This window comes from Oreochromis niloticus, unplaced genomic scaffold (assembly GCF_001858045.2).
Source record: "Oreochromis niloticus isolate F11D_XX unplaced genomic scaffold, O_niloticus_UMD_NMBU tig00006523_pilon, whole genome shotgun sequence".
Lineage (NCBI taxonomy): Eukaryota > Metazoa > Chordata > Actinopteri > Cichliformes > Cichlidae > Oreochromis > Oreochromis niloticus.
Window position 1 is genome coordinate 1 of NW_020328042.1, and position 12,374 is coordinate 12,374.

Sequence of the window (12,374 nt, forward strand, 5' to 3'; positions counted from 1 at the left end):
CCTTTACCGGCCGCTGGTCTGGACAAGGAGGTCACATATGAGAAGTTTCACCAGGTCAGTCACAGTTTGGGTGACCTCGTTGGACAGTACTTTACTGGGGAGAAGCCAAAAGGTCAACTGGAGATCGAGGGAATTCTAAAGTAAGTCATTATATTCAAACTGAATGAATTAGTGTTCACTTCATAAAGCCTAATTTACTGCCAATATAATGTCAAGAGATTTATTCTAAAGACACTTCTTCAGCTAAGTCTAAGGGTAGAAAACACACAGACGCTGTGTTTTTCACTTGTATACAAGGGCGGTCACAGAACGCTCACAACAGAGTGGGGGCCTGTGATCAGCGCTCTGTTCTTGCACTTGTCTTTATTTATATGCAAAAATAATACAACAGTAATACGTCTATTCATAGGCAGAGAAAGTTAGTGCGTAGGAGTGAAGATAAGAGCGGTTTAGGTGTATGCATGTGTGTTGTGGATACAGAAGGACGCGGCCTCTCTTCTTGTTAGGGAGCGTCAGATAAGAGTGTCCAGCTCTCCTCTTCTGGCAGGAGTGAAATAATAACAGCTTGTTCAGCTGTGAGAAAGAATTTATAAAACAGTCCTGTAGTGGACAACAGTCTAAGTCATCAAAAGGTCAACATACAGTATTCTATCATATGCAAACTTATATCATTAAAAGCTTATACTGACTACTAAGTACAACTCTCCGTTGACAATTAATAATTTATTCTTTTTGATAAGTGACACACCTTTGTTCCAGGTGGGGACAAATATTACGGGTGTAGGCGAGTTGAAGCTGGACACAGATGGCACTCTGAGTCTTCGACCCCCTTCTAACGGTTCACAGTACTTCCTGACCCCAGTGGACTTCGACGCCACACAAGGAGAGAATGAGAACTTTTTGGTGGAAAGTGTAGGTCATTATTTCTGCTTTGGCAGGGGCAGCAATCAATTTCTGGGCCAGGTTACGCTACTACCGCCACCTTGAGGCTCACAGGGAGCAGGAAAGAAAGGAATTTAACAGACTGCTGGCTGAAGCCGCAAGACAGCAAAATAATGTACCAGGACAGGACAACCTTCAAGGCGTGGCCATGTGTGTTATTTGCCTCAATCAGCCCTGTATCTGTGTCTTGTTGGACTGTGGACACGTGTGCTGCTGCCACACCTGCTACCAGGCTCTGCCACAGCAATATTGCCCTATTTGTAGACAGAGGATTGTAAGAGTGCTACCTCTGTATCAAGTCTGACGTAGCTGTGGAAGCAGGTCACCTCAGTAGAAGCTTCGAGTCTAAACTGCTACACTTATTAAATCAAAAATTAAATGTGAGTCATGTTGTGAAAACATTTTGTCCATAACGGAGATTTGTTGTGGGAAATATGGGAATATAAAACAAGTGGAAAAATGTGTAAACTTGTGCAATACAGATGTTTGTTTTGCTGAGTGCTCATGTGCCTTGTTTTAGCATTTTCTACTGAGTGATGGTACTTTAAAGTAAATGGACTGATTCTTTTATAGTGCTTTCCTGCCCTGCCTGAGCACTCAAAGCACTTTACACAACTTCCCTCATTCACCGGTTCAAGGAAGCATTTTTTTGCTGGGATTTTAACTGGGACAGCAGCCTTAATCCCTCTGAAGACTGATGACCCAAGCTTTGAAGAAACAGTTGGTGCTACCAGCCAGCTTACACAGACAAATGCACATCTGACTACAGCTCCTGGAATTGATTGCCTGTACAAATATATCAATACAGTGGTCGGAAAGATAGAAAATACTTCAACAAGTGCTGGGAGCATAGAAAACTGTTCTAGCTGTTCAAAAACAAGGATACGTGGATGCTCAAATCTTCACAATGTACAAACAAAAAAGACTGTGCACTGTGCAGACTGTGGAAACCATTGTGAAATTTACCTTCTTGCTGTTGCTGCTAAATTGCTACTGTAGCCAAAATCCTCTGTCACCTTCAGAAATATCTATTAGAAGAGATTTTTCCTGAAAGCCAGTGTGGCTTCCAGTCTTTCACCCACTGTGGACATGGTCAAAGGAGTTCACCTCTCATCCGAGAAGCTTCTTCAGTTCTAAGGTCAAATGGCCGAGGTCCATCTGACCTCAGGAATTCACATGACAAGGTGGGGCCAGGTTTCACAATGGGCTCACCTGAAACCCTGGCTGATTAGGTCCCACACCCGCTCTCACACCTTGGCGCATGTGATTAGAGGATCACCAGGGGGTCCTTTGTCCCTCATTGGGGGGATACTCCCACTGGGTTTAAATCTGGGACTCTCGGCCATTTGACCTTAGAACTGAAGAAGCTTCTCGGATGAGAGGTGAAACGTCTTCAAGCAACTTAAAGAAGTCCAGACGCTTTCTTTGCAAACTCCTTTAACTACGATGACCTGGATGACTGAGAACCTTCACAGACACACTGTGGACATGATCGTTATACTAGTACGACTGCAAGAACAGTGCATTGAATAACATTTTTGTTGATTTTATAAACACTTTGGACGCAGTAGTCAGAGCGCTGTACGGTTGCCGGATATCTTTGAATCACCAGACAAATACAAGCAACTGTTCTTCTAGTTATCAGCAAGCATCAGCCCAGACACATGGCCACTGAAATTCTGGACCGCAAATAAAAATCTCTTAAACTCATGTTTTCTTAAAAATAAATATAGAAAACAAGTAAAATGTTTAAACTAAGACATTTTACTATTTCATTAGAATAGAATAGAATAGAATTCAACTTTATTGTCATTGCACATGTCACAGGTACAGGGCAACGAAATGCAGTTTGCATCCATCCAGAAAGTGCTTTAGTCGTGATATAGATATATTACAATATAAATTAGCAATAATAGAGATGTGTAAGTATATTACAGAAATGGGTCTATTATGGTATGTTATAATGTACACAGTGTGAAGTATGTTATGAATATTCTATAACTATAAGTATGTACAGGCTGTAGTGAGTACAAGCTATGTACAGGCTATGAACAGGATATAAATATGAAATAAAAACTATACAGAAATCTGAGAAATACAGTTATACAGAATGTGAACTATGTAAGTTATAAACAGTTGTGGGATTAAAAATTATCGTATGTACAGAATGATTATCTACACAGAACTATACAGTAGTGGTAAAGTGCTAGTGGTTGTGGGTGTGTGTATGTTCAGTCCATGAGTTTAACGTGGGTCAGATGTCAGGAGCAGAGTTCAGGAGTCTGACAGCTGTGGGGAAGAAGCTGTTCCGGTACCTGGTGGTCTTAGTCCGGAGGCTCCTGTAGCGCCTCCCAGAGGGCAGGAGGGTGAAGAGTCTATGTGATGGGTGACTGGGGTCTCTGATGATTTTCCCAGCCCTTTTCAGACACCGCTTCCTGTAGATGTCCTTTATGGCAGGAAGTGGTGCTCCGGCGATGCGCTGGGCAGTTTTCACGACCCTCTGCAACGCCTTCCGGTCCGAGGCAGAGCAGTTCCCGTACCAGACTGTTATACAGTTGGTCAGGATGCTCTCGATGGTGCAGCGATAGAAGTTCACCAGGATGTCTGAGGACAGGTGGTTCTTCCTCAGAGTCCTCAAGAAGAAGAGGCGCTGGTGAGCCTTCTTGACCAGCTTGGAGCAGTTGGTCGTCCAGGTGAGATCCTCGGAGATGTGGACTCCCAGGAACTTGAAGCTGCTCACACGCTCCACAGCCGTCCCCTTAATGTGGATGGGTGGATGTGGGTCAGCATTCCTCCTGTAGTCCACGATGAGCTCCTTAGTCTTCTCGGTGTTAAGCAGCAGGTTGTTTGTGTCGCACCACTCAGCCAGACGATCCACCTCCTCCCTGTAGGCGGCCTCGTCGTTGTCACTGATGAGGCCAATCACCGTGGTGTCATCTGCAAACTTAATGATGGTGTTGGAACCATCAGCAGGTCTGCAGTCGTGGGTGAAGAGGGAGTAGAGGAAAGGGCTCATCACACAGCCTTGTGGTACACCGGTGTTCATTGTGATTGTTGATGAGCAGCGGTTATCCAGTCGGACATGTTGGGGCGGTTGGTCAGGAAGTCCAGTAACCATTTGCAGATGAGGGAACTGATGCCCAGGTCTGTCAGTTTCCTGATGAGTTGTGAGGGGTGGATTGTGTTGAATGCTGAACTGAAGTCTATAAACAGCATTCTGGCGTAGGTGTTGTTGTTGTCCAGGTGTGAGAGGACAGAGTGCAGTGCGATGGACACTGCATCCTCTGTGCTCCTGTTCTGGCGGTATGCAAATTGGTGGGGGTCCAGGGTGGGGGGGAGACAGGATTTGAAGTGTGCTAAGACCAGCTGCTCTAAGCACTTAGTGATGATGGGGTGAGGGCTACTGGGCGGTAGTCAATGAGGCTAGATGGGTTGGAGTTTTTGGGTATCGGGACGATGGAGGTGGATTTGAAGCAGGCCGGTACCACAGCGTGGGCCAAGGACAGGTTGAATATGTCTGTCAGGACTCCTGCAAGCTCCCCAGAACACGCTCTGAGAACACGCCCGGGGATACCATCAGGACCTGCAGCCTTGTGGACATTGATCCTGCTCAGCACCGCTCCTACATCGGTGGGGGAGAGAGTCAGAGGTTGGTGGTCTGGCGTCATGTCTGTTATGGTTGTGGTTGTGGGGTTGCCTCGCTCAAACGAGCATAAAAGTTGTTGAGCTCGTTGAGGAAGGAGGCATCAGAGGATGTGGGGGAGGGTTTGGTGGTCCTGTAGTCTGTAATGGTCTGGAGTGGCAAGGACCTTAAAAGCAAAGCTCCAAGGTGATATAATTGTAATATCAAAATGTCCCATGAGCAATATGGTTTTAAGCATCCTTGCCACATGCGTATTAAAAATATTAGGTAACTTTCATTTTAATGGCAGCAACACATCTAAGAAAACATTTGGTGGATCATGTAATTAAAAGTATGATTTAAAAAAAAAAAAAAAAAAGACAGTTGAGGATCTGGAATCCTATATCAGACAAGAACGGGACAAATTCCTCTCCAAACGTCCAGCAGCTGGTCTCCTCAGTTCCAGAACATTACAGGCTGTTGTTAAAAAGAGGGTACGATACACAGTGGTAAACATAGCCCTGATCCAATTCGCTTAAGATCTTTTTTGCTCGTATGATATTATTTATCTTCTGTTGTGGTTTTATAGTTTCATTTGGTTTATATCTACATTTTATACAGTGCAAAGCTTTTTTGGAAATGGGGTTGTTTGCATATTTGTGTCTCTGTCTGGTTCTTTGAAGTTATAATTTACAGCCTTTGTCAAAGAGAAATATTGTTTTAGGAATAATTGGGGCTTTGGGACACTATTGTACTGTTAGTTAATTGTCATATAGAGAATGGACTATCCTGGGGTTTTGTGTAAAATCTATGCGTGCCATATTTTAGTTGACTTGTGAGGGCCAACAGACCTGAATAAAAATGAGCAAAACAAAATCAGATAGGTCAAAATGTAATTATTTGAGGGTTCGATGTTATATTTTCACATTATTAAGAGACAGTATAACAATGCCTGTTACTTAAAAGCAAAGCTCCAAGGTGATATAATTGCAATATCAAAATGTCCCCATGAGCAATATGGTTTTAAGCATTCTTTTTTGCAGAATGACTGAAAGAAATGGTTGTGCAAATTACGAAAAATATTCAGAAACTTGTGTGTTTTAAGGAGTTTCTTTTCACATATGATCCAGTTCTTATATTTAGAACTGTGCTTTTGCATTGTTAGAATGCATAATTGTTGTGACTACTGATGCTTTAAGACCTCCATAAATATTCAGTGGGTTAAAGGTCGCTTGACACTAGAAGAATGTCAGTATTAGTCAGCACTCCAACTAACCTTAGATTAGCAAGCAGCATGTCTGGCATTACTGCTGCTATGTCTCAGCCCACTCCAAGTTTGGTCTTTTCTCCGTCCTGAGAAGATTATTAATGTCACTACTTTCAAGTCGGTTAACTTAAACAATCCTCATGAGTATTTAAGATCTATCCTAAAAACCCCTCTTAACCCAATATGAACAAAACCAACATATGAGAAATGTGTACTGCAATTGCAGTCTGGACTGCTAAGTGAGAGAGAAATCTTAATGGCCATCAACTTCTGTTGCTGAAGCCACATGGTTCCTCTTTGTATGAACTGCTAGAGCATGTGACTGATAACACAAGCAGAGCTACAGACAAACCAAAACTATTAGCCATATGTTGTTATACATACAGAACAATGTGCAATCAGATAAACTGCTCTGGCTACACTTCAGAGAATAAACAGTAAAACTTAAATGTATGTTTCTGTCTGAACAAACACTATTACAGTACGTAAATCAGGAGGCTGCTACTGATATGTTTATCTGCATGATTTTGCATATCATGTACAATCATAACAAAACACCCACCCAATGTCTGCACTGGCGCATCAAAACATAAATTGAATGGGAGCCGGTGTTCTGACAAAACGTCATACCTTGTCAAAACATCCTACCGTAGCGTAAATTTATGGTCTAGTCTATCAATCCATGCTACCTTATCAAAATATGCTACCTTACGTGGTTAATGGCTACATCGTACATATCGATAGGTAGGATGTTCAGATGGCCAAATCACACTATTGAAACATGCTTACTGCTTGGATTTATTTAGGTAGGATGTTCAGGTGGCCAAATCACACTATGAAAACTACTGCTTGGATTTATTTAGGTAGGATGTTCAGGTGGCCAATCACACTATAAAACATGCTTCTGCTTGGATTTATTTAGGTAGGATGTTCAGATGGCCAAATCACACTATCAAAACATGCTTCCTGCTTGGATTTATTTAGGTAGGATGTTCAGGTGGCCAAATCACACTATTAAAACGTGCTTCAAGCTTGGATTTATTTAGGTAGGATGTTCAGTGGCCAAATCACACTATTAAAACTACTGCTTGGATTTATTTAGGTAGGATGGTCAGGTGGCCAAATCACACTATTAAAACATGCTTCAAGCTTGGATTTATTTAGGTAGGATGTTCAGGTGGCCAAATCACACTATTAAAACTACTGCTTGGATTTATTTAGGTAGGATGTTCAGATGGCCAAATCACACTATTAAAACATGCTTCAAGCTTGGATTTATTTAGGTAGGATGTTCAGATGGCCAAATCACACTATTAAAACATGCTTCAAGCTTGGATTTATTTAGGTAGGATGTTCAGATGGCCAAATCACACTATTAAAACATGCTTCAAGCTTGGATTTATTTAGGTAGGATGTTCAGATGGCCAAATCACACTATTAAAACATGCTTCAGCTTGGATTTATTTAGGTAGGATGTTCAGATGGCCAAATCACACTATCAAAACATCTTCCTGCTTGGATTTATTTAGGTAGGATGTTCAGATGGCCAAATCACACTATTAAAACATGCTTCAGCTTGGATTTATTTAGTAGGATTTCAGTGGCAAATCACACTATTAAACTCTTCTGCTTGGATTTATTTAGGTAGGATGTTCAGGTGGCCAAATCACACTATTAAACATCTACTGCTTGGATTTATTTAGGTAGGATGTTCAGATGGCCAAATCACACTATTAAAACTACTGCTTGGATTTATTTAGGTAGGATGTTCAGGTGGCCAAATCACACTATTAAAACATGCTTAGCTTGGATTTATTTAGGTAGGATGTTCAGGTGGCCAAATCACACTATTAAAACATGCTTACTGCTTGGATTTATTTAGGTAGGATGTTCAGATGGCCAAATCACACTATTAAAACATGCTTCAAGCTTGGATTTATTTAGGTAGGATGTTCAGGTGGCCAAATCACACTATTAAAACATGCTTACTGCTTGGATTTATTTAGGTAGGATGTTCAGATGGCCAAATCACACTATTAAAACATGCTTACTGCTTGGATTATTTAGGTAGGATGTTCAGGTGGCCAAATCACACTATTAAAACATGCTTACTGCTTGGATTTATTTAGGTAGGATGTTCAGTGGCCAAATCACACTATTAAAACATGCTTCGCTTGGATTTATTTAGGTAGGATGTTCAGGTGGCCAAATCACACTATTAAAACATGCTTCAAGCTTGGATTTATTTAGGTAGGATGTTCAGGTGGCCAAATCACACTATTAAAACTACTGCTTGGATTTATTTAGGTAGGATGTTCAGGTGGCCAAATCACACTATTAAAACATGCTTCCTGCTTGGATTTATTTAGGTAGGATGTTCAGGTGGCCAAATCACACTATTAAACATGCTTCAAGCTTGGATTTATTTAGGTAGGATGTTCAGTGGCCAAATCACACTATTAAAACATGCTTCAGCTTGGATTTATTTAGGTAGGATGTTCAGGTGGCCAAATCACACTATTAAAACTATGCTTGGATTTATTTAGGTAGGATGTCAGGTGGCCAAATCACACTATTAAAACTACTGCTTGGATTTATTTAGGTAGGATGTTCAGGTGGCCAAATCACACTATTAAAACATGCTTCCTGCTTGGATTTATTTAGGTAGGATGTTCAGGTGGCCAAATCACACTATTAAAACTACTGCTTGGATTTATTTAGGTAGGATGTTCAGGTGGCCAAATCACACTATTAAAACATGCTTCAAGCTTGGATTTATTTAGTTAGGATGTTCAGATGGCCAAATCACACTATAAAACATGCTTAGCTTGGATTTATTTAGGTAGGATGTTCAGGTGGCAAATCACACTATTAAAACACTGCTTGGATTTATTTAGGTAGGATGTTCAGGTGGCCAAATCACACTATAAAACAGCTTCGCTTGGATTTATTTAGGTAGGATGTTCAGGTGGCCAAATCACACTATAAACATGCTTCTGCTTGGATTTATTTAGGTAGGATGTTCAGGTGGCCAAATCACACTATTAAAACATGCTTACTGCTTGGATTTATTTAGGTAGGATGTTCAGGTGGCCAAATCACACTATTAAAACATGCTTCTGCTTGGATTTATTTAGTAGGATGTTCAGGTGGCCAAATCACACTATTAAACATGCTTACTGCTTGGATTTATTTAGGTAGGATGTTCAGGTGGCCAAATCACACTATTAAAACATGCTTCAAGCTTGGATTTATTTAGGTAGGATGTTCAGGTGGCCAAATCACACTATTAAAACATGCTTACTGCTTGGATTTATTTAGGTAGGATGTTCAGGTGGCCAAATCACACTATTAAAACATGCTTACTGCTTGGATTTATTTAGGTAGGATGTTCAGGTGGCCAAATCACACTATTAAAACATGCTTACTGCTTGGATTATTTAGGTAGGATGTTCAGGTGGCCAAATCACACTATTAAACATGCTTACTGCTTGGATTTATTTAGGTAGGATGTTCAGGTGGCCAAATCACACTATTAAAACATGCTTCGCTTGGATTTATTAGGTAGGATGTTCAGGTGGCCAAATCACACTATTAAAACATGCTTACTGCTTGGATTTATTTAGGTAGGATGTTCAGGTGGCCAAATCACACTATTAAAACTACTGCTTGGATTTATTAGTGGATGTTCAGGTGGCCAAATCACACTATTAAAACTACTGCTTGGATTTATTAGGTAGGATGTTCAGGTGGCCAAATCACACTATTAAAACTGCTCAGCTTGGATTTATTTAGGTAGGATGTTCAGGTGGCCAAATCACACTATTAAAACTACTGCTGGATGTTCAGGTGGCCAAATCACACTATTAAACTGCTGCTTGGATTTATTTAGGTAGGATGTTCAGGTGGCCAAATCACACTATTAAAACATGCTTATGCTTGGATTTATTTAGGTGGATGTTCAGGTGGCCAAATCACACTATTAAAACTACTGCTTGGATTTATTAGGTAGGATGTTCAGGTGGCCAAATCACACTATTAAAACATGCTTCAAGCTTGGATTTATTTAGGTAGGATGTTCAGGTGGCCAAATCACACTATTAAAACTACTGCTTGGATTTATTTAGGTAGGATGTCAGGTGGCCAAATCACACTATTAAAACTACTGCTTGGATTTATTAGGATGTTCAGATGGCCAAATCACACTATTAAAACATGCTTCAAGCTTGGATTTATTTAGGTAGGATGTTCAGGTGGCCAAATCACACTATTAAAACTACTGCTTGGATTTATTTAGGTAGGATGTTCAGATGGCCAAATCACACTATTAAAACATGCTTACTGCTTGATTTATTTAGGTAGGATGTTCAGGTGGCCAAATCACACTATTAAAACATCCTTACTGCTTGGATTTATTTAGGTAGGATGTTCAGGTGGCCAAATCACACTATTAAAACATGCTTCAAGCTTGGATTTATTTAGGTAGGATGTTCAGATGGCCAAATCACACTATTAAAACATGCTGCTTGGATTTATTTAGGTAGGATGTTCAGGTGGCCAAATCACACTATTAAAACTACTGCTTGGATTTATTAGGTAGGATGTTCAGTGGCCAAATCACACTATTAAAACATGCTTACTTTGGATTTATTTAGGTAGGATGTTCAGGTGGCCAAATCACACTATTAAAACATACTGCTTGGATTTATTTAGGTAGGATGTTCAGGTGGCCAAATCACACTATTAAAACATCCTTACTGCTTGGATTTATTTAGGTAGGATGTTCAGGTGGCCAAATCACACTATTAAAACATGCTTCAAGCTTGGATTTATTTAGGTAGGATGTTCAGGTGGCCAAATCACACTATTAAAACTACTGCTTGGATTTATTTAGGTAGGATGTTCAGGTGGCCAAATCACACTATTAAAACTACTGCTTGGATTTATTTAGGTAGGATGTTCAGGTGGCCAAATCACACTATTAAAACTACTGCTTGGATTTATTTAGGTAGGATGTTCAGGTGGCCAAATCACACTATTAAAACTACTGCTTGGATTTATTTAGGTAGGATGTTCAGGTGGCCAAATCACACTATTAAAACATGCTGCTTGGATTTATTTAGGTAGGATGTTCAGGTGGCCAAATCACACTATTAAAACTACTGCTTGGATTTATTTAGGTAGGATGTTCAGGTGGCCAAATCACACTATTAAAACTACTGCTTGGATTTATTTAGGTAGGATGTTCAGGTGGCCAAATCACACTATTAAAACTACTGCTTGGATTTATTTAGGTAGGATGTTCAGGTGGCCAAATCACACTATTAAAACATGCTTACTGCTTGGATTTATTTAGGTAGGATGTTCAGGTGGCCAAATCACACTATTAAAACATCCTTACTGCTTGGATTTATTTAGGTAGGATGTTCAGGTGGCCAAATCACACTATTAAAACTACTGCTTGGATTTATTTAGGTAGGATGTTCAGGTGGCCAAATCACACTATTAAAACATGCTCGCTTGGATTTATTTAGGTAGGATGTTCAGGTGGCCAAATCACACTATTAAAACATGCTTCATGCTTGGATTTATTTAGGTAGGATGTTCAGTGGCCAAATCACACTATTAAAACATCCTTACTGCTTGGATTTATTTAGGTAGGATGTTCAGGTGGCCAAATCACACTATTAAAACCTACTGCTTGATATTTAGTAGATTTAGGTGAAATCACCTAAAACTCTGCTTGGATTATTTAGGTAGGATGTTCAGGTGGCCAAATCACACTATTAAAACTACTGCTTGGATTTATTTAGGTAGGATGTTCAGGTGGCCAAATCACACTATTAAAACATGCTTCAAGCTTGGATTTATTTAGGTAGGATGTTCAGGTGGCCAAATCACACTATTAAAACATGCTTACTGCTTGGATTTATTTAGGTAGGATGTTCAGGTGGCCAAATCACACTATTAAAACATGCTTCAAGCTTGGATTTATTTAGGTAGGATGTTCAGGTGGCCAAATCACACTATTAAAACTACTGCTTGGATTTATTTAGGTAGGATGTTCAGATGGCCAAATCACACTATTAAAACATGCTTCAGCTTGGATTTATTTAGGTAGGATGTTCAGGTGGCCAAATCACACTATTAAAACTACTGCTTGGATTTATTTAGGTAGGATGTTCAGGTGGCCAAATCACACTATTAAAACATGCTTGGATTTATTTAGTAGGATGTTCAGGTGGCCAATACACTATTAAAACATGCTTATGCTGATTTATTTAGGTAGGATGTTCAGGTGGCCAAATCACACTATAAAACATGCTTCGCTTGATTTATTTAGGTAGGATGTTCAGGTGGCCAAATCACACTATTAAAACTACTGCTTGGATTTATTTAGGTAGGATGTTCAGGTGGCCAAATCACACTATTAAAACATGCTTCTGTTGGATTTATTTAGTAGATGTTCAGTGGCCAAATCAACTATAAACTGCTGCTTGGATTTATTTAGGTAGGATGTTCAGGTGGCCAAATCACACTATT

General features: G+C 40.1%; 1 pseudogene; it reads left to right on the forward strand.

The window, feature by feature from the left end:
- The first annotated feature begins 3 nt into the window (after positions 1-3).
- On the forward strand, positions 4-1,813 carry LOC109198789 (mitochondrial ubiquitin ligase activator of nfkb 1-A-like; annotated as a pseudogene).
- Positions 1,814-12,374: the final 10,561 nt, after the last annotated feature.